General features: G+C 57.6%; 11 non-coding genes across 11 annotated transcripts; 4 read left to right on the forward strand and 7 right to left on the reverse strand.

Moving 5' to 3' along the window:
• Positions 1-773: 773 nt before the first annotated feature.
• LOC134544015 (U1 spliceosomal RNA) lies at positions 774-936 on the reverse strand. Its single transcript, XR_010077449.1, has one exon. It is a non-coding gene; the product is annotated as a U1 spliceosomal RNA (small nuclear RNA).
• A 543-nt stretch (positions 937-1479) lies between these two features.
• LOC134544034 (U5 spliceosomal RNA) lies at positions 1480-1599 on the forward strand. Its single transcript, XR_010077467.1, has one exon. It is a non-coding gene; the product is annotated as a U5 spliceosomal RNA (small nuclear RNA).
• Positions 1600-1898: 299 nt separating this feature from the next.
• On the reverse strand, positions 1899-2061 carry LOC134544016 (U1 spliceosomal RNA). The gene has a single exon (XR_010077450.1). It is a non-coding gene; the product is annotated as a U1 spliceosomal RNA (small nuclear RNA).
• A 543-nt stretch (positions 2062-2604) lies between these two features.
• LOC134544035 (U5 spliceosomal RNA) lies at positions 2605-2724 on the forward strand. The gene has a single exon (XR_010077468.1). It is a non-coding gene; the product is annotated as a U5 spliceosomal RNA (small nuclear RNA).
• A 299-nt stretch (positions 2725-3023) lies between these two features.
• Positions 3024-3186, reverse strand: LOC134544017 (U1 spliceosomal RNA). The gene has a single exon (XR_010077451.1). It is a non-coding gene; the product is annotated as a U1 spliceosomal RNA (small nuclear RNA).
• A 6336-nt stretch (positions 3187-9522) lies between these two features.
• LOC134544019 (U1 spliceosomal RNA) lies at positions 9523-9685 on the reverse strand. The gene has a single exon (XR_010077453.1). It is a non-coding gene; the product is annotated as a U1 spliceosomal RNA (small nuclear RNA).
• A 6355-nt stretch (positions 9686-16040) lies between these two features.
• LOC134544020 (U1 spliceosomal RNA) lies at positions 16041-16203 on the reverse strand. Its single transcript, XR_010077454.1, has one exon. It is a non-coding gene; the product is annotated as a U1 spliceosomal RNA (small nuclear RNA).
• A 543-nt stretch (positions 16204-16746) lies between these two features.
• LOC134544036 (U5 spliceosomal RNA) lies at positions 16747-16866 on the forward strand. The gene has a single exon (XR_010077469.1). It is a non-coding gene; the product is annotated as a U5 spliceosomal RNA (small nuclear RNA).
• A 299-nt stretch (positions 16867-17165) lies between these two features.
• Positions 17166-17328, reverse strand: LOC134544021 (U1 spliceosomal RNA). Its single transcript, XR_010077455.1, has one exon. It is a non-coding gene; the product is annotated as a U1 spliceosomal RNA (small nuclear RNA).
• A 543-nt stretch (positions 17329-17871) lies between these two features.
• Positions 17872-17991, forward strand: LOC134544037 (U5 spliceosomal RNA). The gene has a single exon (XR_010077470.1). It is a non-coding gene; the product is annotated as a U5 spliceosomal RNA (small nuclear RNA).
• A 299-nt stretch (positions 17992-18290) lies between these two features.
• Positions 18291-18453, reverse strand: LOC134544022 (U1 spliceosomal RNA). Its single transcript, XR_010077456.1, has one exon. It is a non-coding gene; the product is annotated as a U1 spliceosomal RNA (small nuclear RNA).
• Positions 18454-22902: the final 4449 nt, after the last annotated feature.

A 22902-nucleotide genomic window follows, 5' to 3' on the forward strand; every position in this document is an offset into this window, starting at 1 on the left:
GGCTCTGAGGAATGTTACCAGGCATCATCCCATCAAGATCTCTGCTCTCAGTGAACTACTGCCTAACATCGCCACTGCTCCGGACCGTCTTCATCTGCGGCCCGGCACCTTCTGCGCCCCGAGTCGCCCCCGGCAGCCCACAGAAGATTCGCCGCCCAACAAGCAGCTGGACCTCTAGGACGGTATCGTCGGAGGGGCCCCGTTTCGTCAGTGTTGAATAAAGATTGTCACCATTCGCCCTTGTGGCCATGTATTCGTGTTCTATGTTGTGTTTTATTTGTGTTCACCTGTATCCGCTTTTTATATTAAAGATGAATTTTTTGGTGGGTAACTCCCTTCAGTGGGAGTTCCCTTTGAAAAAAAAAAAAAAAAAAAAAAAAAAAAAAAAAAAAAAAAACTAAAGATTTCCGTGGAGGGGAACATTTGATGAGTCTTTAAACAATTTTTTGTTGTGCCCAGTGTTTACACACTGGGCCGGTTACCGTTAAACCACTGGGCCCGGGGGTGAGGCGGGGAGGGGGAAATCTGAAAAATCGAATTGGACAAGTATCGTTCATGGGAATTTTTTTTTTCTTTTTTCAACTATTACCATGCACAATTACGTACCTTCCTTCCGCACTTTCAAGACGGTGGGGTTGTTCGCCAAGGCACCGTAAACTTGAGACCTACGAATGCATTACATACCATACACAGATGAAAAAAAAAAAAAAAATTACACTTCACTGTACATAATTCTTAACACTACTTCACAACTACTAAGTTGAAATTTTTTCACCGGGACAGCGCGAACGCAGTCCCGACTACCAAAAATTACGCGCCCGAGTTACCCACATTTGGGGTAATCGCAGAGGTCAGCTCAACCGAAGTGCAAGGGAAGAGCCTCACCCTGGGGGAACCCCCTGCTTGATCAGGGTAGCCCCTACGCCAGGTAAGTATGCTGCGCAGTGTTTCGCTTTTCTATTTCACTTGGAGCTCGGACCACCTCATCAACGTGTTTTGAGGTTATGTACTTCTACCTCCGAAACAGCTCTTTCCCCAGACATAACACTCCCGTGCCAGTTCATCACACTACATGACAGTACACACCAACAATGCAAATACAATTTCTTCCTACAACTGCCCGTTTCTACTCGCACCTCGTTTCCTTTGTTTCTGTACCCACGGCGACGGTCGACCGCCGCGTGCATTTGGTTACCCCGTTTGCCGCGTGGCGGCACTTGGTTACACCGTTTGCCGCGTGGCGGCACTCGGGTCGTCGCGTCCGCCTCGGCAAAAAGGCGGGCACCACGGCACAGTCGAGAGGGGAACTTTTTTCCATTAGCAACATACCTAGGGTTTCACGAAATATCGAGTGCCGTGTCCCACGAGGCGATTTTCGGACGATTCGCGGCTTCAGGCTGCACGACCGTACGCTATTTTCACCATTAGTGGTGGTCCGCACATTTTTCCTATATAGTCCGGATTTTCAAAGTTTCAACCGTGCTCTGGTTTCCCTTCAAACGCATAAATCTTTCGCCTTTTACTAAAGATTTCCGTGGAGGGGAACATTTGATGAGTCTTTAAACAATTTTTTGTTGTGCCCAGTGTTTACACACTGGGCCGGTTACCGTTAAACCACTGGGCCCGGGGGTGAGGCGGGGAGGGGGAAATCTGAAAAATCGAATTGGACAAGTATCGTTCATGGGAATTTTTTTTTTCTTTTTTCAACTATTACCATGCACAATTACGTACCTTCCTTCCGCACTTTCAAGACGGTGGGGTTGTTCGCCAAGGCACCGTAAACTTGAGACCTACGAATGCATTACATACCATACACAGATGAAAAAAAAAAAAAAAATTACACTTCACTGTACATAATTCTTAACACTACTTCACAACTACTAAGTTGAAATTTTTTCACCGGGACAGCGCGAACGCAGTCCCGACTACCAAAAATTACGCGCCCGAGTTACCCACATTTGGGGTAATCGCAGAGGTCAGCTCAACCGAAGTGCAAGGGAAGAGCCTCACCCTGGGGGAACCCCCTGCTTGATCAGGGTAGCCCCTACGCCAGGTAAGTATGCTGCGCAGTGTTTCGCTTTTCTATTTCACTTGGAGCTCGGACCACCTCATCAACGTGTTTTGAGGTTATGTACTTCTACCTCCGAAACAGCTCTTTCCCCAGACATAACACTCCCGTGCCAGTTCATCACACTACATGACAGTACACACCAACAATGCAAATACAATTTCTTCCTACAACTGCCCGTTTCTACTCGCACCTCGTTTCCTTTGTTTCTGTACCCACGGCGACGGTCGACCGCCGCGTGCATTTGGTTACCCCGTTTGCCGCGTGGCGGCACTTGGTTACACCGTTTGCCGCGTGGCGGCACTCGGGTCGTCGCGTCCGCCTCGGCAAAAAGGCGGGCACCACGGCACAGTCGAGAGGGGAACTTTTTTCCATTAGCAACATACCTAGGGTTTCACGAAATATCGAGTGCCGTGTCCCACGAGGCGATTTTCGGACGATTCGCGGCTTCAGGCTGCACGACCGTACGCTATTTTCACCATTAGTGGTGGTCCGCACATTTTTCCTATATAGTCCGGATTTTCAAAGTTTCAACCGTGCTCTGGTTTCCCTTCAAACGCATAAATCTTTCGCCTTTTACTAAAGATTTCCGTGGAGGGGAACATTTGATGAGTCTTTAAACAATTTTTTGTTGTGCCCAGTGTTTACACACTGGGCCGGTTACCGTTAAACCACTGGGCCCGGGGGTGAGGCGGGGAGGGGGAAATCTGAAAAATCGAATTGGACAAGTATCGTTCATGGGAATTTTTTTTTTCTTTTTTCAACTATTACCATGCACAATTACGTACCTTCCTTCCGCACTTTCAAGACGGTGGGGTTGTTCGCCAAGGCACCGTAAACTTGAGACCTACGAATGCATTACATACCATACACAGATGAAAAAAAAAAAAAAAATTACACTTCACTGTACATAATTCTTAACACTACTTCACAACTACTAAGTTGAAATTTTTTCACCGGGACAGCGCGAACGCAGTCCCGACTACCAAAAATTACGCGCCCGAGTTACCCACATTTGGGGTAATCGCAGAGGTCAGCTCAACCGAAGTGCAAGGGAAGAGCCTCACCCTGGGGGAACCCCCTGCTTGATCAGGGTAGCCCCTACGCCAGGTAAGTATGCTGCGCAGTGTTTCGCTTTTCTATTTCACTTGGAGCTCGGACCACCTCATCAACGTGTTTTGAGGTTATGTACTTCTACCTCCGAAACAGCTCTTTCCCCAGACATAACACTCCCGTGCCAGTTCATCACACTACATGACAGTACACACCAACAATGCAAATACAATTTCTTCCTACAACTGCCCGTTTCTACTCGCACCTCGTTTCCTTTGTTTCTGTACCCACGGCGACGGTCGACCGCCGCGTGCATTTGGTTACCCCGTTTGCCGCGTGGCGGCACTTGGTTACACCGTTTGCCGCGTGGCGGCACTCGGGTCGTCGCGTCCGCCTCGGCAAAAAGGCGGGCACCACGGCACAGTCGAGAGGGGAACTTTTTTCCATTAGCAACATACCTAGGGTTTCACGAAATATCGAGTGCCGTGTCCCACGAGGCGATTTTCGGACGATTCGCGGCTTCAGGCTGCACGACCGTACGCTATTTTCACCATTAGTGGTGGTCCGCACATTTTTCCTATATAGTCCGGATTTTCAAAGTTTCAACCGTGCTCTGGTTTCCCTTCAAACTGCTCTTAGGTGCTACTCTGAGTGGTTTGCAGGGATTTCCTTAGTTAATTCGAGTTTTCCTCGCGTGCTTTTATAATCCGACCAGTCGTTTCTGGTGCGAAGACTTGCTGCTGGGTGCATATCCGGATCTGGTAACTCTCAGCAGCAAGCAACAGGGTCCCCCCCTGGGCATTGCTGGGGGGACTCTGCAGAAATAAATTCAACCCTCGGGTTCCACTAATTATTATTTTATTTTTATTTACAAGTTCTACTCAGCATCACTCCTATTATATTCACTCCATCTTCTTCCACCTTTAACTGACTGCTGACTGCTGCTGCTGCTTCCTGGGGCTGTCACCAGGTGGCCGAGAAGAGTAGTTCCTCCCAGGTGTGGCTCTTGGCCTGCCGACTTGATTGTTTCTCGTCGGCATGGCCGAGGGGGGGTCCGGGGAGGACCCGCCCCTGGGGGACTCCGACTTTGAGGGCCGACTCCAACCGCCATTGAGGGACTACACCAGGCCTCCTGGTGGCCACCGAGACCGGACGGGTGCCTCGGGCGATGCTGGAGCAGAGGGATGCTCGCCGCCCCCCACCCCCAGCCAGACCGGGATCCGCACCCAGGAGCGCTGCACGAAGGTGTCGGAGTCCAAGCATCACCAGATGGTGCCACCTGGCTTCTGCTCCGACACCCCCTTCACCCCGGACGTCACCATGGCAGCAACCCTCACCACCACGACCACCACCATGACGACCACGACAGTTTGCACTTTCACCCCCTCTGCTTCTCACCCCATCTCCTCACCATTCTCAGCCCCTTCCCCCTCACTGCCACTCATCCCTGTCGAGCCTGCGGCCCCCCGGGACGTGCCGATGGACACCGGCTTCAGCCTCCCCCGCCGGACGGTGAAGCGGCCGAGGATGGGGCGCGCCGAGGACCGCACCTCCATCTCCAACCGGTTTGGCGCCCTCGAGCTCGACTCCGCCGGCGAGGAGGGGACCTCGTCCCGGGACTCGTCACCTGCACCATCCACGTCATCCCGCATCTCACACCTCACCCGCCGCACCACCCCCCGACCGACTACGACCGCCGCGACTCAGCCATCGACCTCCGCTGCTCGTCAGCCGTCGCCTCGACCATCCACCTCCGCATCTGCACCTGGACCCCGCACCCGGCCTCCCACCCAACCTGCTGCCGCCCCCGCATCTGCCTCCGCCGCCGCCACCGTCAAGCCTACCCGCATGCCGCCCATCGGCTGCCGCCTCCCCATCACCACCAGCCCCTTCACCCTGGCCCAATCGTTTCAGTCGCTCCTTTCTGGCAAGCTATCCATCACCTCCGTCGACGGCCGCACCTCCTTTTACACTTCTAACGCCGCTGATCACACCTTCCTATACAACCACCTCACCCAGCTCGGCCATCTGCCTTTCACGCACCTGCGACAGGACGAGAAGGGGGACCGACTCGTCCTGAAGCGTCTCCCACTCACCACTACCCCCGAGGAGGTGCACGCCGCCCTCCTCGACCTGGACCTACCCGTTGCTTCCGTCACTCCGCTCCGCGTCACCGACACCGCCACGACCTGTCCGTTCCTGGTTAATACTCACCACCTGGGGGAGGCAGCTCCCTTCCTGGCTCTACGCTCCCTGGGCTGCTGGGTGGTCTCCGTCGAACGCTATCGTGGCAGCGGGCGGGTCCCGCAGTGTTACCGGTGCCAGCAGGCCGGCCACCCATCCACACGCTGCGAGAGGCCGGTGGCCTGTTTCAAGTGTGCCGGGCCCCACCGGTCCCGCGAGTGCACATCGACGACTCCGAAGTGCGTCAATTGCGGCGAGGCGCACTTCGCGACTTCCATGGACTGCCGGGTGAACCAGGCCTACCTCAGACGCCACCCCCCCCCGACAACAGCCTGAGGCCACCCCGGCACCGCGACCGCGACCGCCAAACTTGACCGACGCTCGTGCCTTTCCCGCCGTCACCTCCAACGCCTGGACTCGGCGCGGTTCCGCCGCCGCCACCCTGTTCCCCTCCCGCGACGGGCCATCTCCATCTGCACCTCAGGACCCCTCATCTCACCGACCGGACGCTGACGACACTTCATTCACCACGATCATACGTGACCTCATCCAGCTGTTTCGGCAGTACTTTCCCTTCATTCGCCGCACCCTGACCGCCCTGTCCCATGCCAAGTCCCCTTCGGAGAGATTCGAGGTGCTCCTCCAAGCGCTTCTGGGTCTCTTCGATGGATCCCCCGCCGCCCCTTAAGCTCCTAGTCTGGAACGCCTTTTCTTTGCTCCCTAAGCTTCTCGACTTCCTTCACCTCGTCGACGAGCACTCACCCGATGTCGTGTTCCTATCAGAGACCTGGCTGACCCCCGCTGTACCCCTCCGCGTCCCGGGATATGCCGTCCACCGCTCCGACCGTGATGGTCGGGGGGGTGGGGTGGCACTCCTGGTGCGCGACACCTTCACCCATCACCGCCGACACATTCCACCTTCACCCGCGACTGAGGCTGTGGCCGTGCGCCTGTTCGGACAGCCCTACTCCCTGACTCTAGTCTCCGTGTATCTCCCACCCCAATTTGCCTTCCCCTCTGCCGCCGTTGTCGCCCTCGGTCGGCTCGATGCCCATGTCGTGCTGGCCGGGGACTTCAACGCCACCCATCCCTACTGGGGCTGCGTCGCGGCCAACCGCCGAGGCAGCTCCCTCCGTCAGCTCCTCCGGCGTACTAACCTCTCCATCTGCGCCCCCGCCACCCCCACATTCTTCCCCGCTCAGCACCACCGTCATCCCAGTATCATCGACCTCGCCCTCACCACACCGCTCCCCATCATCTCTGGTCTCACCACGCTCACCGCCGGGGCCTCGGATCACCTGCCCGTCCTCGGCTCCCTTCACTTCTACCCCCATTCCAACCCGCACCTTCCCCGCTTCGACTTCCGCAACGCCGACTGGAATGGGTTCCAGACCACCCTCTCATCATCACTCGACCTCACCCTCCCCTTCGACACCCCCGACCGTCTCGACGCCAACGTCGTGTCATTCACCCGGGCCGTCTCTGCGGCCGCCTCCGCTCACATTCCGCTGGCCACTCCAAGTACCCGCATCACCCCCTTCCCGCCTTACCTGCGTGACGCCGTGGTCCTGCGCGACCGCTTCCGCGGCCTGTGGCAGGCCAACCGGTCCCCGTTGACACGGATGGTGTTCCTCCTGCTGCGGGGCCGGTGCCGCCGGATGGTCGCGGCGTGGAAGGCGCATTTGGAGACCCGGCGTCTCGGCTCCCTCGCCTCTGCATCCGGCTCTCTGTGGACCTACGTCCGGCGCCTCCGATCGGTCCCCACCACTATTCCCCCACTCACCCACCCGGCCGGGGTGGCGGAGACTGCCCCTGAGCGATCGGAGGCGGTCGCTGCCTATCTCGCGACCACGTTTGCCTCCGCTGACCCCCCCACCCTCTCCTCCGAGTCTTCGGACGACGGGGACACACCCCCCCCCCCTCGCACATCACGTCACTCTGCCCGTTCTTCCGGACTCTCTGCCATTCCCTCTCGCCACGCCATCGGAGGTGCGCACACTCCTCCTCCGTCTCAAGCCCCCTTCTGCCCCCGGTTCCGACTCTCTGCCTGCACCCGTCCTCCGTGCTCTTCCTCGGAAGGCGACGGTCTTCCTTACCCGCATCATCAACGCGATGTTCCTTCTCTGTCATTTCCCCACCCCTTGGAAAGTGGCCATTGTCTCACCCATACCCAAACCCGGGAAGCCCCCTTCCCTACCATCATCGTACCGCCCCATTTCTCTTCTACCCATCATCTCTAAGGTCGCAGAGCGGACCATTCTCACACGCCTTCTCCTTCACGTCAACCTCTTGCATCTTCTCCCCCATCACCAGTTCGGTTTCCGCAAACGTCACTCCACCTCCCACGCCATCGCCCGTGTGGAGGTGCTGGCTGTCCAAGGTTTCGCACGGCGCCAACACACGGGCATGGTGCTTCTGGACCTTGCCCGGGCATTTGATTCCGTGCCCCATTCACAACTCATTCACCGTCTCTCCGCCACCGACCTTCCACCTCATCTCATACGCCTCATCTGCTCGTTCCTGGGGGGTCGTACCTTCCGGGTTCGGGTGGAGGGCGAACTCTCCGACCCCCGTCACATCATGGCCGGCGTCCCCCAGGGCGCCATCCTTTCACCCCTTCTCTTCACCCTTCACATCGCCGACCTGCAACCACCACCTGGCACTCACCTGGTTCAGTACGCCGATGACACTTGCCTCCTCGCTTCCTCCGTCTCCGAGCGGATGCTCGGCGGCCGCCTGAGCCGCGGGCTCACATCACTCTCTACTCAGTTCCTCGCGCACGGCATCGGGCTGAACTGCTCGAAGACCCAATCCATTCTCTTCTCACGCATCCACCCACGCCAGGACCACCCCCCACGAGTTTCCAGCACTGCCATCCCCTGGTCACCCGAGGTCCGCTATCTGGGGGTGACCCTGGACAGTACCTTCACTTTCATCCCGCACCTTGCTTCCATGAAGACTCAATCCAGGGCGGTCTTGGCGCAGCTGGCACCGATACTGCGACCCTCATCTGGCACCCCCCTCCCGGTTCGCATCACCGCATTTCATTCCTACGTCATCCCACGCTTCACCTACGCATCCCCCGTGTGGGTTCATTCATCCCGTTTCAACCTTCGCCCCATTACCCGCACCTACTTCCTGGGGATTCGTCTCCTTCTCGGACTCCCCCGCGCCACCTCCAGGCTGACTCTCCTGGCAGACTCCGGCCTGCCCCACCTTCACCCTCTCCTTCGCTCCATGACTACTTACTTCCTACGCCGATGCCGACGCAGCGACAACCCCCTCATCCTTCAACTTGCGGAGCCGCTGCCTCCTGCACCCCACCCACGACGACCGCTCTTTTCGACTGACCACTTACGCGACGACTCCGACGACGACGCTGACGACGTCCCGGCGGCCGGTGGGCCCGGTAGATGACGACGTAGACCTCCACGTCCACCGGTAGCCTCCGCGGACCCGCCACCATAGTTCACCATCTACATCGCCACTCCGTCTTCTTCCCATCGTCATCAGCATCGCCGTTTTCTCCGCGCGGCCTCCATCAGCTGCGCGGCTCCTGGATCAGCATCTCTTCACCCCCAGCAGTCCCTCACCCCCCCTCCACCCAACAAGTAGCCGGGACCTTCAAGAACCTCCGTGTTGGCGGGGTCCAGCATCGTCATGTTCTTCATCTTTGTGTTTATGTTCTGTACAGTGTTCTTGTCAACTGCCTTGTATGTATCTTTATGTATTAAATGATGTTTTTGTGTGTGGGCCCCTAGGGGCCCCACTTTAAAAAAAAAAAAAAAAAAAAAAAAAAAAAAAAAAAAAAAAAAAAAAAAAAAAAAAAAAAAAAAAAAAACTAAAGATTTCCGTGGAGGGGAACATTTGATGAGTCTTTAAACAATTTTTTGTTGTGCCCAGTGTTTACACACTGGGCCGGTTACCGTTAAACCACTGGGCCCGGGGGTGAGGCGGGGAGGGGGAAATCTGAAAAATCGAATTGGACAAGTATCGTTCATGGGAATTTTTTTTTTCTTTTTTCAACTATTACCATGCACAATTACGTACCTTCCTTCCGCACTTTCAAGACGGTGGGGTTGTTCGCCAAGGCACCGTAAACTTGAGACCTACGAATGCATTACATACCATACACAGATGAAAAAAAAAAAAAAAATTACACTTCACTGTACATAATTCTTAACACTACTTCACAACTACTAAGTTGAAATTTTTTCACCGGGACAGCGCGAACGCAGTCCCGACTACCAAAAATTACGCGCCCGAGTTACCCACATTTGGGGTAATCGCAGAGGTCAGCTCAACCGAAGTGCAAGGGAAGAGCCTCACCCTGGGGGAACCCCCTGCTTGATCAGGGTAGCCCCTACGCCAGGTAAGTATGCTGCGCAGTGTTTCGCTTTTCTATTTCACTTGGAGCTCGGACCACCTCATCAACGTGTTTTGAGGTTATGTACTTCTACCTCCGAAACAGCTCTTTCCCCAGACATAACACTCCCGTGCCAGTTCATCACACTACATGACAGTACACACCAACAATGCAAATACAATTTCTTCCTACAACTGCCCGTTTCTACTCGCACCTCGTTTCCTTTGTTTCTGTACCCACGGCGACGGTCGACCGCCGCGTGCATTTGGTTACCCCGTTTGCCGCGTGGCGGCACTTGGTTACACCGTTTGCCGCGTGGCGGCACTCGGGTCGTCGCGTCCGCCTCGGCAAAAAGGCGGGCACCACGGCACAGTCGAGAGGGGAACTTTTTTCCATTAGCAACATACCTAGGGTTTCACGAAATATCGAGTGCCGTGTCCCACGAGGCGATTTTCGGACGATTCGCGGCTTCAGGCTGCACGACCGTACGCTATTTTCACCATTAGTGGTGGTCCGCACATTTTTCCTATATAGTCCGGATTTTCAAAGTTTCAACCGTGCTCTGGTTTCCCTTCAAAGGCATCAAACTGTTCAGGGGAATTTTTTAAAAGCTTTTTGAAGCAAATCTGAGCACTTTTGGCCATTAACTAACTGGTTTCCTTTCAGCAATTTCAGCGAGCCGCCGAGACCTGCTGCTGCTAGTTCCTGAGTCGACCACCAGGAGTGCTCTTGTGTAGATCTAGTTCTTAGATCCTAGATCTTCTTCTTGTGAGTGCTGTGCGCCACCGAGTCGCGGCCTATTGGGGCGGCTGAGGGGGGAGTTTGGAATGGACTCCCTCCCGATGAAGCCAAACCAGGGCGGGGGCGACCTCGGTCAGAGGCCATCGGCCGAGGCCACTTCTTGTGACTCCCGGCAACCAAGTTGTAGCCTATTGGGGAGGCCGAGGGGTGAGTTTGGAATGGACTCTCTCCCGATGACGCCGAACCAGGGCGGGGACGACTTTGGTCCGAGGCCCTCGGCCGAGGCCGGTTCTGGCGATGAGATGACTACTGACAATCGGCCACCCCAGCCACGACAATACTGTGGACCGCATCGCCAGCGCTTGGAGACCATGCAAGTCGGGTCTGGGGAGGCGGGCGCTGCTGGGGTCGGGGGGGTGGCTCCGCCTCCCTCCCCCGCGCCAGCCGGGCTGCGCACCCAGACTGTTTGCATTAAGGTCAGCGAGACGAAACATCTTCACGGCCTGGACGTCTCCACCATCCTCGCTCTGCCTACGACTACCTCTGCTCCAACACCACCAACTGTGACTACTACTACCACCACGGCCTGCATCACTTCACCGATCATGTCTCCTGCGCCTTCTCTTCCGCTGTTGCCGACCGACTCACCGCCTGCCGCCGTTCCTCCTGCTGCGACTGCTACTCCCATGGACACCGGCTTCATCGTTCCCACGAAGACCGTCAAGCGCGCCCACCCCGACCAGCACTCCTCCGACGATGCCGTCCCTACCAGCAACCGCTACGACAGTCTCCTCAGTCTACCGGATACCGACACCGACGACGGCGCTGGGGCTGCCTCCTCGGACCGACCCTTGACTGCCAAGCCCCGCCGCAAGCAGCATGCTAAGCGGCACCGGCCCGACACGCAACCTCCTCCTGTGCCCTTCACCACTCTCCCGGGCCCCTCTTCGACGAGTCCCAGCTCATCTCGTGCTCCACCCCGCCCTCCAGCCTCGCAGCCTCGTGCCTCCTCCTCGGCGGCGCCTCGCCCGCCTACCTCCACTCCTCGCACGCCTCGCATGCCTCCGATCGCCTGCCTTCTCACGCCCACAGCCGGCCCCTTCGCCACTGCACAACGTTTTCAGTCTCTCCTCTCCGGTCCTCTCTCTGTCACCTCCGTCAATGACCGCACCTCCTTTTATACCAGCAACCCTCAGGACCACCAGCTCCTATTTGACGAACTCCAACGCCTCGGATATAAACCCTACACCCATCTCCGCCCCGACGAGCGTGCCGATCGAGTTGTGATCAAGAAACTCCCTCTCTCCACGACGGCTGACGAGGTCACCCAGTCCCTGCTCGACCTGCACCTACCTGTGGCATCTGTGGTGGCCATGCGCACCTCTCCTACTTCAACGACCCGGCCTTTCCTGGTCACTACATCCGGTCTGGGTGAGGCAGCCCCCTTCCTGAAGTTGAAGACATTGGGCTGCTGGGTGGTGGCAGTTGAGAAATACCGCGGCTCGGGGCGCGTACCTCAGTGCTACCGCTGCCAGCGGCCTGGACACCCGTCCTCCCGATGCCACCGGGACCTCGCCTGTTTCAAGTGCGCTGGGCCCCACTGGTCTCGGGACTGCACCTCGACTACCCGACGCTGCACGCTTTGTGACGGGGCCCACTTCGCTACTTCCACTGACTGTCGCGTGATTCAGGCTTACCTGCGCCGACACCCTCAACGACTCACTGACGCCACGACGACTGCCGTGGGGACCGGGCCCTCTGTCCCGTCCCTGTCCGATCCCAAGACGTTTCCTGCTCTCTCCACCAATGCTTGGGCACGCCCTCCCCCCGTTGTACCGGTTGTTCCCCCCTCTGCCACCTCGCACCCTCCTCCTTCCGCTCCTTCTTCTGACTCTCGACCGCTTGCCTCCGACTCAGACTGCTCGTCGCTTTCATCCCTCATTCACGACTTCATTTCATTCATCCGACAGTACCTCCCGCTCATCCGGTCTGTCCTGACGGCACTCTCCCGAGCCCGCACCTCCACCGAGAAGTTCGAAGTGCTCCTCCAGGCCCTTCTGAATTTCTTCGATGGATCCCGCCCCTCCCCTTAGTGTCCTCATCTGGAACGTCTTTTCCCTCCTCCCTAAGCTCCACGACCTTTTGCACCTGCTCCACGAGCGATCGCCCGACGTCGTGTTCCTTTCTGAGACCTGGCTCTCCCCCTCTGCCCCCGTCCTGGTCCCCGGGTATGCGGTCCACCGTGCCGATCGCGATGGTCGGGGCGGGGGGGTGGCGTTACTCGTCCGCAACACCATTTCACATCATCGCCGTCGCATCCCTTCTTCCCCCGCGGCCGTGGCGGTTGCTGTGCGCTTGCACGGCCTCCCGTACTCCCTGACCTTGGTATCCTTGTACCTCCCCCCTCAGTACGCCTTTCCCACGGCCGACGTTGTCGCCCTCGGTCGGCTCGACGCCCACGTCGTGCTGGCCGGGGACTTCAACGCCACCCATCCCTTCTGGGGCTGTGCCGCCGCGAACCGGCGGGGCAGCTCCCTCCGGCAACTCCTTCGGCGTACTCCTCTCTCTCTTTATGCCCCTCCGACCCCGACATTTTTTCCGGCCCAGCTCAACCGGCAACCCAGCATCATCGACTTTGCACTGTCCACGCCCCTCCCCATTCTCTCGGATCTCACCACCATCACCTCCGGCACCTCCGACCACTTGCCTGTTCTTGCCACACTTCACTTTCACCCCCGTTCTAACCCCCACCTCCCCCGCTTCGATTTTCCCAAGGCCGACTGGGGCGGTTTTCAGCGTTCCCTCTCCGCTGCCATAGACCTGTCTGTTCCGTTCGATACCCCTGCCCGCCTTGACGCCAACGTTCTCTCGCTGACCGACGCCATTTCCGCGGCCGCCTCTGCCAACATACCTCTGGTTCCCCCCCGTCCCCTTGTCGACCCATTTCCGCCTTACCTCCGGGACGCCTTGTCCTTGCGCAACCGCTTCCGCGTCCTCTGGCAGGCTAGTCGTTCCCTGCTGCACCGGCGGGTGTACCTGGTGCTGCGGGGGCGCTGCCGGCGATTGGTCGCGGAGTGGAGGGCCCGTCTGGAGACTCGGCGTCTCCAATCCCTCTCTGCTTGCTCCGGCTCCCTCTGGTCTCACGTCCGTCGTCTCCGCTCGGTTCCTACCACCATCCCCCCGCTGACCACCCCCACGGGTGTGGCGGAAACGGCCTCGGAGCGATCCGAGGCGGTGGCCGCCTACCTGGCGACCACCTTCGCATCCGCACCCGGCCCTTCCCTGTCCTCCGAGTCTTCGGACGACGAGGACGGGGCCCGCCTCCTGTCTCGCCACGTCACTTTGCCCCCCCTTCCGGCCACCTTCCCCCTGCCGCTCGTCACGCCTTCCGAGGTCCGCACCCTGCTCGCCCGCCTTCGGCCCCGTTCTGCTCCTGGCCACGACTCTCTGCCCTCCCCCGTGCTCCGTGCCCTACCTCGCAAGGCCCTTGTGTTTCTGACCCGTCTTTTCAACGCAATGTTCCTCCTCTGCCACTTCCCCACCCCCTGGAAAACCGCCGTCGTCTCACCCATCCCCAAACCTGGCAAGCCCCCGTCTCTCCCTTCATCTTTTCGGCCCATCTCGCTTCTTCCTATTCTGTCCAAGGTCGCGGAACGGGCGATCCACCGCCGTCTCCTCTTTCAAGTCACCACCCTGGACCTTCTACCCCGCCACCAGTTCGGTTTCCGCCCCCGCCACTCGACGACCCACGCCATTGCCCGTGTGGAGCACCTGGTGGTCCAGGGATTCGCCAGGCGGCAACACACGGGCATGGTGCTTCTTGACCTCGCCCGTGCTTTCGATTCCGTTCCGCATGCCCAGCTCCTCCAGCGCCTCTCTGCCACCGACCTCTCATCTCATCTCATCCGCCTCCTCTGCTCCTTCCTGGAGGGTCGCACCTTCCGGGTTCGGGTGGAGGGGGTCCTCTCCGGCCCCCGCCCCATCTCCGCCGGCGTCCCCCAGGGCGCCATTCTCTCACCGCTACTTTTTACCCTCCACATCTCTGATCTCAAGCCCCCTCCCGGCACCTATCTTGTCCAGTACGCCGATGATACCTGTCTCCTGGCCTCTTCAGTTTCCGAGCGGCTGCTCTGCGACCGTCTCGGCCGCGGCCTCACTTCCCTCAACAATCAGTTCCTCGCGCATGGCATCGGGCTCAATCACTCTAAATCACGATCCATCCTCTTCTCCCGACTTCATCCACACCACGACCACCCGCCAGTCATCTCCACCGTAGCCATCCCCTGGTCGCCTCGCATCCGTTATCTGGGGGTCACCCTAGACAATACCTTTACTTTTCTGCCGCACCTCGACTCAATCCGCACCAAGTCCCGTGCCGTCATGGCTCAGCTGGCCACCATACTCAGACCGACATCCGGCACCCCTCTCGACGTTCGTGTGACTGCCTACCGTTCCTTTGTTCTTCCCCACTTCCTCTACGCGTGCCCGGCTTGGGTCCACTCCTCTCTGTACAACCTCCGTCCGATCACCCGGTCCTACTTTCTCGGTGCCCGCCTCCTGCTCGGTCTCCCTCGCGCCACCTTACGACAGACCCTCCTGGACCAGACTGGGCTCCCGCACTTACACGAGCTGCTCTGCAAGGTGACTAAGAAGTTTCTCCGCCACTGCCGGCGTTCTGACAACCCCCTGATCCGACTCCTTGCAGAGCCCCTGCCTGACGCTCCTCACCCCCGCCGACCGCTCTTTACCTACGATCATTTGAGACGCCCTGACCCTGATGACGTTGACGCTGGTGCAGTCGCGGCTGGTGGGCCCGGCAGCTGACGACGGTGATCACCACGTCCACGGTTGGCTCTGAGGAATGTTACCAGGCATCATCCCATCAAGATCTCTGCTCTCAGTGAACTACTGCCTAACATCGCCACTGCTCCGGACCGTCTTCATCTGCGGCCCGGCACCTTCTGCGCCCCGAGTCGCCCCCGGCAGCCCACAGAAGATTCGCCGCCCAACAAGCAGCTGGACCTCTAGGACGGTATCGTCGGAGGGGCCCCGTTTCGTCAGTGTTGAATAAAGATTGTCACCATTCGCCCTTGTGGCCATGTATTCGTGTTCTATGTTGTGTTTTATTTGTGTTCACCTGTATCCGCTTTTTATATTAAAGATGAATTTTTTGGTGGGTAACTCCCTTCAGTGGGAGTTCCCTTTGTTAAAAAAAAAAAAAAAAAAAAAAAAAAAAAAAAAAAAAAAAAAAACTAAAGATTTCCGTGGAGGGGAACATTTGATGAGTCTTTAAACAATTTTTTGTTGTGCCCAGTGTTTACACACTGGGCCGGTTACCGTTAAACCACTGGGCCCGGGGGTGAGGCGGGGAGGGGGAAATCTGAAAAATCGAATTGGACAAGTATCGTTCATGGGAATTTTTTTTTTCTTTTTTCAACTATTACCATGCACAATTACGTACCTTCCTTCCGCACTTTCAAGACGGTGGGGTTGTTCGCCAAGGCACCGTAAACTTGAGACCTACGAATGCATTACATACCATACACAGATGAAAAAAAAAAAAAAAATTACACTTCACTGTACATAATTCTTAACACTACTTCACAACTACTAAGTTGAAATTTTTTCACCGGGACAGCGCGAACGCAGTCCCGACTACCAAAAATTACGCGCCCGAGTTACCCACATTTGGGGTAATCGCAGAGGTCAGCTCAACCGAAGTGCAAGGGAAGAGCCTCACCCTGGGGGAACCCCCTGCTTGATCAGGGTAGCCCCTACGCCAGGTAAGTATGCTGCGCAGTGTTTCGCTTTTCTATTTCACTTGGAGCTCGGACCACCTCATCAACGTGTTTTGAGGTTATGTACTTCTACCTCCGAAACAGCTCTTTCCCCAGACATAACACTCCCGTGCCAGTTCATCACACTACATGACAGTACACACCAACAATGCAAATACAATTTCTTCCTACAACTGCCCGTTTCTACTCGCACCTCGTTTCCTTTGTTTCTGTACCCACGGCGACGGTCGACCGCCGCGTGCATTTGGTTACCCCGTTTGCCGCGTGGCGGCACTTGGTTACACCGTTTGCCGCGTGGCGGCACTCGGGTCGTCGCGTCCGCCTCGGCAAAAAGGCGGGCACCACGGCACAGTCGAGAGGGGAACTTTTTTCCATTAGCAACATACCTAGGGTTTCACGAAATATCGAGTGCCGTGTCCCACGAGGCGATTTTCGGACGATTCGCGGCTTCAGGCTGCACGACCGTACGCTATTTTCACCATTAGTGGTGGTCCGCACATTTTTCCTATATAGTCCGGATTTTCAAAGTTTCAACCGTGCTCTGGTTTCCCTTCAAACGCATAAATCTTTCGCCTTTTACTAAAGATTTCCGTGGAGGGGAACATTTGATGAGTCTTTAAACAATTTTTTGTTGTGCCCAGTGTTTACACACTGGGCCGGTTACCGTTAAACCACTGGGCCCGGGGGTGAGGCGGGGAGGGGGAAATCTGAAAAATCGAATTGGACAAGTATCGTTCATGGGAATTTTTTTTTTCTTTTTTCAACTATTACCATGCACAATTACGTACCTTCCTTCCGCACTTTCAAGACGGTGGGGTTGTTCGCCAAGGCACCGTAAACTTGAGACCTACGAATGCATTACATACCATACACAGATGAAAAAAAAAAAATAAATTACACTTCACTGTACATAATTCTTAACACTACTTCACAACTACTAAGTTGAAATTTTTTCACCGGGACAGCGCGAACGCAGTCCCGACTACCAAAAATTACGCGCCCGAGTTACCCACATTTGGGGTAATCGCAGAGGTCAGCTCAACCGAAGTGCAAGGGAAGAGCCTCACCCTGGGGGAACCCCCTGCTTGATCAGGGTAGCCCCTACGCCAGGTAAGTATGCTGCGCAGTGTTTCGCTTTTCTATTTCACTTGGAGCTCGGACCACCTCATCAACGTGTTTTGAGGTTATGTACTTCTACCTCCGAAACAGCTCTTTCCCCAGACATAACACTCCCGTGCCAGTTCATCACACTACATGACAGTACACACCAACAATGCAAATACAATTTCTTCCTACAACTGCCCGTTTCTACTCGCACCTCGTTTCCTTTGTTTCTGTACCCACGGCGACGGTCGACCGCCGCGTGCATTTGGTTACCCCGTTTGCCGCGTGGCGGCACTTGGTTACACCGTTTGCCGCGTGGCGGCACTCGGGTCGTCGCGTCCGCCTCGGCAAAAAGGCGGGCACCACGGCACAGTCGAGAGGGGAACTTTTTTCCATTAGCAACATACCTAGGGTTTCACGAAATATCGAGTGCCGTGTCCCACGAGGCGATTTTCGGACGATTCGCGGCTTCAGGCTGCACGACCGTACGCTATTTTCACCATTAGTGGTGGTCCGCACATTTTTCCTATATAGTCCGGATTTTCAAAGTTTCAACCGTGCTCTGGTTTCCCTTCAAACGCATAAATCTTTCGCCTTTTACTAAAGATTTCCGTGGAGGGGAACATTTGATGAGTCTTTAAACAATTTTTTGTTGTGCCCAGTGTTTACACACTGGGCCGGTTACCGTTAAACCACTGGGCCCGGGGGTGAGGCGGGGAGGGGGAAATCTGAAAAATCGAATTGGACAAGTATCGTTCATGGGAATTTTTTTTTTCTTTTTTCAACTATTACCATGCACAATTACGTACCTTCCTTCCGCACTTTCAAGACGGTGGGGTTGTTCGCCAAGGCACCGTAAACTTGAGACCTACGAATGCATTACATACCATACACAGATGAAAAAAAAAAAAAAAATTACACTTCACTGTACATAATTCTTAACACTACTTCACAACTACTAAGTTGAAATTTTTTCACCGGGACAGCGCGAACGCAGTCCCGACTACCAAAAATTACGCGCCCGAGTTACCCACATTTGGGGTAATCGCAGAGGTCAGCTCAACCGAAGTGCAAGGGAAGAGCCTCACCCTGGGGGAACCCCCTGCTTGATCAGGGTAGCCCCTACGCCAGGTAAGTATGCTGCGCAGTGTTTCGCTTTTCTATTTCACTTGGAGCTCGGACCACCTCATCAACGTGTTTTGAGGTTATGTACTTCTACCTCCGAAACAGCTCTTTCCCCAGACATAACACTCCCGTGCCAGTTCATCACACTACATGACAGTACACACCAACAATGCAAATACAATTTCTTCCTACAACTGCCCGTTTCTACTCGCACCTCGTTTCCTTTGTTTCTGTACCCACGGCGACGGTCGACCGCCGCGTGCATTTGGTTACCCCGTTTGCCGCGTGGCGGCACTTGGTTACACCGTTTGCCGCGTGGCGGCACTCGGGTCGTCGCGTCCGCCTCGGCAAAAAGGCGGGCACCACGGCACAGTCGAGAGGGGAACTTTTTTCCATTAGCAACATACCTAGGGTTTCACGAAATATCGAGTGCCGTGTCCCACGAGGCGATTTTCGGACGATTCGCGGCTTCAGGCTGCACGACCGTACGCTATTTTCACCATTAGTGGTGGTCCGCACATTTTTCCTATATAGTCCGGATTTTCAAAGTTTCAACCGTGCTCTGGTTTCCCTTCAAAGGCATCAAACTGTTCAGGGGAATTTTTTAAAAGCTTTTTGAAGCAAATCTGAGCACTTTTGGCCATTAACTAACTGGTTTCCTTTCAGCAATTTCAGCGAGCCGCCGAGACCTGCTGCTGCTAGTTCCTGAGTCGACCACCAGGAGTGCTCTTGTGTAGATCTAGTTCTTAGATCCTAGATCTTCTTCTTGTGAGTGCTGTGCGCCACCGAGTCGCGGCCTATTGGGGCGGCTGAGGGGGGAGTTTGGAATGGACTCCCTCCCGATGAAGCCAAACCAGGGCGGGGGCGACCTCGGTCAGAGGCCATCGGCCGAGGCCACTTCTTGTGACTCCCGGCAACCAAGTTGTAGCCTATTGGGGAGGCCGAGGGGAGAGTTTGGAATGGACTCTCTCCCGATGACGCCGAACCAGGGCGGGGACGACTTTGGTCCGAGGCCCTCGGCCGAGGCCGGTTCTGGCGATGAGATGACTACTGACAATCGGCCACCCCAGCCACGACAATACTGTGGACCGCATCGCCAGCGCTTGGAGACCATGCAAGTCGGGTCTGGGGAGGCGGGCGCTGCTGGGGTCGGGGGGGTGGCTCCGCCTCCCTCCCCCGCGCCAGCCGGGCTGCGCACCCAGACTGTTTGCATTAAGGTCAGCGAGACGAAACATCTTCACGGCCTGGACGTCTCCACCATCCTCGCTCTGCCTACGACTACCTCTGCTCCAACACCACCAACTGTGACTACTACTACCACCACGGCCTGCATCACTTCACCGATCATGTCTCCTGCGCCTTCTCTTCCGCTGTTGCCGACCGACTCACCGCCTGCCGCCGTTCCTCCTGCTGCGACTGCTACTCCCATGGACACCGGCTTCATCGTTCCCACGAAGACCGTCAAGCGCGCCCACCCCGACCAGCACTCCTCCGACGATGCCGTCCCTACCAGCAACCGCTACGACAGTCTCCTCAGTCTACCGGATACCGACACCGACGACGGCGCTGGGGCTGCCTCCTCGGACCGACCCTTGACTGCCAAGCCCCGCCGCAAGCAGCATGCTAAGCGGCACCGGCCCGACACGCAACCTCCTCCTGTGCCCTTCACCACTCTCCCGGGCCCCTCTTCGACGAGTCCCAGCTCATCTCGTGCTCCACCCCGCCCTCCAGCCTCGCAGCCTCGTGCCTCCTCCTCGGCGGCGCCTCGCCCGCCTACCTCCACTCCTCGCACGCCTCGCATGCCTCCGATCGCCTGCCTTCTCACGCCCACAGCCGGCCCCTTCGCCACTGCACAACGTTTTCAGTCTCTCCTCTCCGGTCCTCTCTCTGTCACCTCCGTCAATGACCGCACCTCCTTTTATACCAGCAACCCTCAGGACCACCAGCTCCTATTTGACGAACTCCAACGCCTCGGATATAAACCCTACACCCATCTCCGCCCCGACGAGCGTGCCGATCGAGTTGTGATCAAGAAACTCCCTCTCTCCACGACGGCTGACGAGGTCACCCAGTCCCTGCTCGACCTGCACCTACCTGTGGCATCTGTGGTGGCCATGCGCACCTCTCCTACTTCAACGACCCGGCCTTTCCTGGTCACTACATCCGGTCTGGGTGAGGCAGCCCCCTTCCTGAAGTTGAAGACATTGGGCTGCTGGGTGGTGGCAGTTGAGAAATACCGCGGCTCGGGGCGCGTACCTCAGTGCTACCGCTGCCAGCGGCCTGGACACCCGTCCTCCCGATGCCACCGGGACCTCGCCTGTTTCAAGTGCGCTGGGCCCCACTGGTCTCGGGACTGCACCTCGACTACCCGACGCTGCACGCTTTGTGACGGGGCCCACTTCGCTACTTCCACTGACTGTCGCGTGATTCAGGCTTACCTGCGCCGACACCCTCAACGACTCACTGACGCCACGACGACTGCCGTGGGGACCGGGCCCTCTGTCCCGTCCCTGTCCGATCCCAAGACGTTTCCTGCTCTCTCCACCAATGCTTGGGCACGCCCTCCCCCCGTTGTACCGGTTGTTCCCCCCTCTGCCACCTCGCACCCTCCTCCTTCCGCTCCTTCTTCTGACTCTCGACCGCTTGCCTCCGACTCAGACTGCTCGTCGCTTTCATCCCTCATTCACGACTTCATTTCATTCATCCGACAGTACCTCCCGCTCATCCGGTCTGTCCTGACGGCACTCTCCCGAGCCCGCACCTCCACCGAGAAGTTCGAAGTGCTCCTCCAGGCCCTTCTGAATTTCTTCGATGGATCCCGCCCCTCCCCTTAGTGTCCTCATCTGGAACGTCTTTTCCCTCCTCCCTAAGCTCCACGACCTTTTGCACCTGCTCCACGAGCGATCGCCCGACGTCGTGTTCCTTTCTGAGACCTGGCTCTCCCCCTCTGCCCCCGTCCTGGTCCCCGGGTATGCGGTCCACCGTGCCGATCGCGATGGTCGGGGCGGGGGGGTGGCGTTACTCGTCCGCAACACCATTTCACATCATCGCCGTCGCATCCCTTCTTCCCCCGCGGCCGAGGCGGTTGCTGTGCGCTTGCACGGCCTCCCGTACTCCCTGACCTTGGTATCCTTGTACCTCCCCCCTCAGTACGCCTTTCCCACGGCCGACGTTGTCGCCCTCGGTCGGCTCGACGCCCACGTCGTGCTGGCCGGGGACTTCAACGCCACCCATCCCTTCTGGGGCTGTGCCGCCGCGAACCGGCGGGGCAGCTCCCTCCGGCAACTCCTTCGGCGTACTCCTCTCTCTCTTTATGCCCCTCCGACCCCGACATTTTTTCCGGCCCAGCTCAACCGGCAACCCAGCATCATCGACTTTGCACTGTCCACGCCCCTCCCCATTCTCTCGGATCTCACCACCATCACCTCCGGCACCTCCGACCACTTGCCTGTTCTTGCCACACTTCACTTTCACCCCCGTTCTAACCCCCACCTCCCCCGCTTCGATTTTCCCAAGGCCGACTGGGGCGGTTTTCAGCGTTCCCTCTCCGCTGCCATAGACCTGTCTGTTCCGTTCGATACCCCTGCCCGCCTTGACGCCAACGTTCTCTCGCTGACCGACGCCATTTCCGCGGCCGCCTCTGCCAACATACCTCTGGTTCCCCCCCGTCCCCTTGTCGACCCATTTCCGCCTTACCTCCGGGACGCCTTGTCCTTGCGCAACCGCTTCCGCGTCCTCTGGCAGGCTAGTCGTTCCCTGCTGCACCGGCGGGTGTACCTGGTGCTGCGGGGGCGCTGCCGGCGATTGGTCGCGGAGTGGAGGGCCCGTCTGGAGACTCGGCGTCTCCAATCCCTCTCTGCTTGCTCCGGCTCCCTCTGGTCTCACGTCCGTCGTCTCCGCTCGGTTCCTACCACCATCCCCCCGTTGACCACCCCCACGGGTGTGGCGGAAACGGCCTCGGAGCGATCCGAGGCGGTGGCCGCCTACCTGGCGACCACCTTCGCATCCGCACCCGGCCCTTCCCTGTCCTCCGAGTCTTCGGACGACGAGGACGGGGCCCGCCTCCTGTCTCGCCACGTCACTTTGCCCCCCCTTCCGGCCACCTTCCCCCTGCCGCTCGTCACGCCTTCCGAGGTCCGCACCCTGCTCGCCCGCCTTCGGCCCCGTTCTGCTCCTGGCCACGACTCTCTGCCCTCCCCCGTGCTCCGTGCCCTACCTCGCAAGGCCCTTGTGTTTCTGACCCGTCTTTTCAACGCAATGTTCCTCCTCTGCCACTTCCCCACCCCCTGGAAAACCGCCGTCGTCTCACCCATCCCCAAACCTGGCAAGCCCCCGTCTCTCCCTTCATCTTTTCGGCCCATCTCGCTTCTTCCTATTCTGTCCAAGGTCGCGGAACGGGCGATCCACCGCCGTCTCCTCTTTCAAGTCACCACCCTGGACCTTCTACCCCGCCACCAGTTCGG

Source organism: Bacillus rossius, unplaced genomic scaffold (genome assembly GCF_032445375.1).
Source record: "Bacillus rossius redtenbacheri isolate Brsri unplaced genomic scaffold, Brsri_v3 Brsri_v3_scf27, whole genome shotgun sequence".
Lineage (NCBI taxonomy): Eukaryota > Metazoa > Arthropoda > Insecta > Phasmatodea > Bacillidae > Bacillus > Bacillus rossius.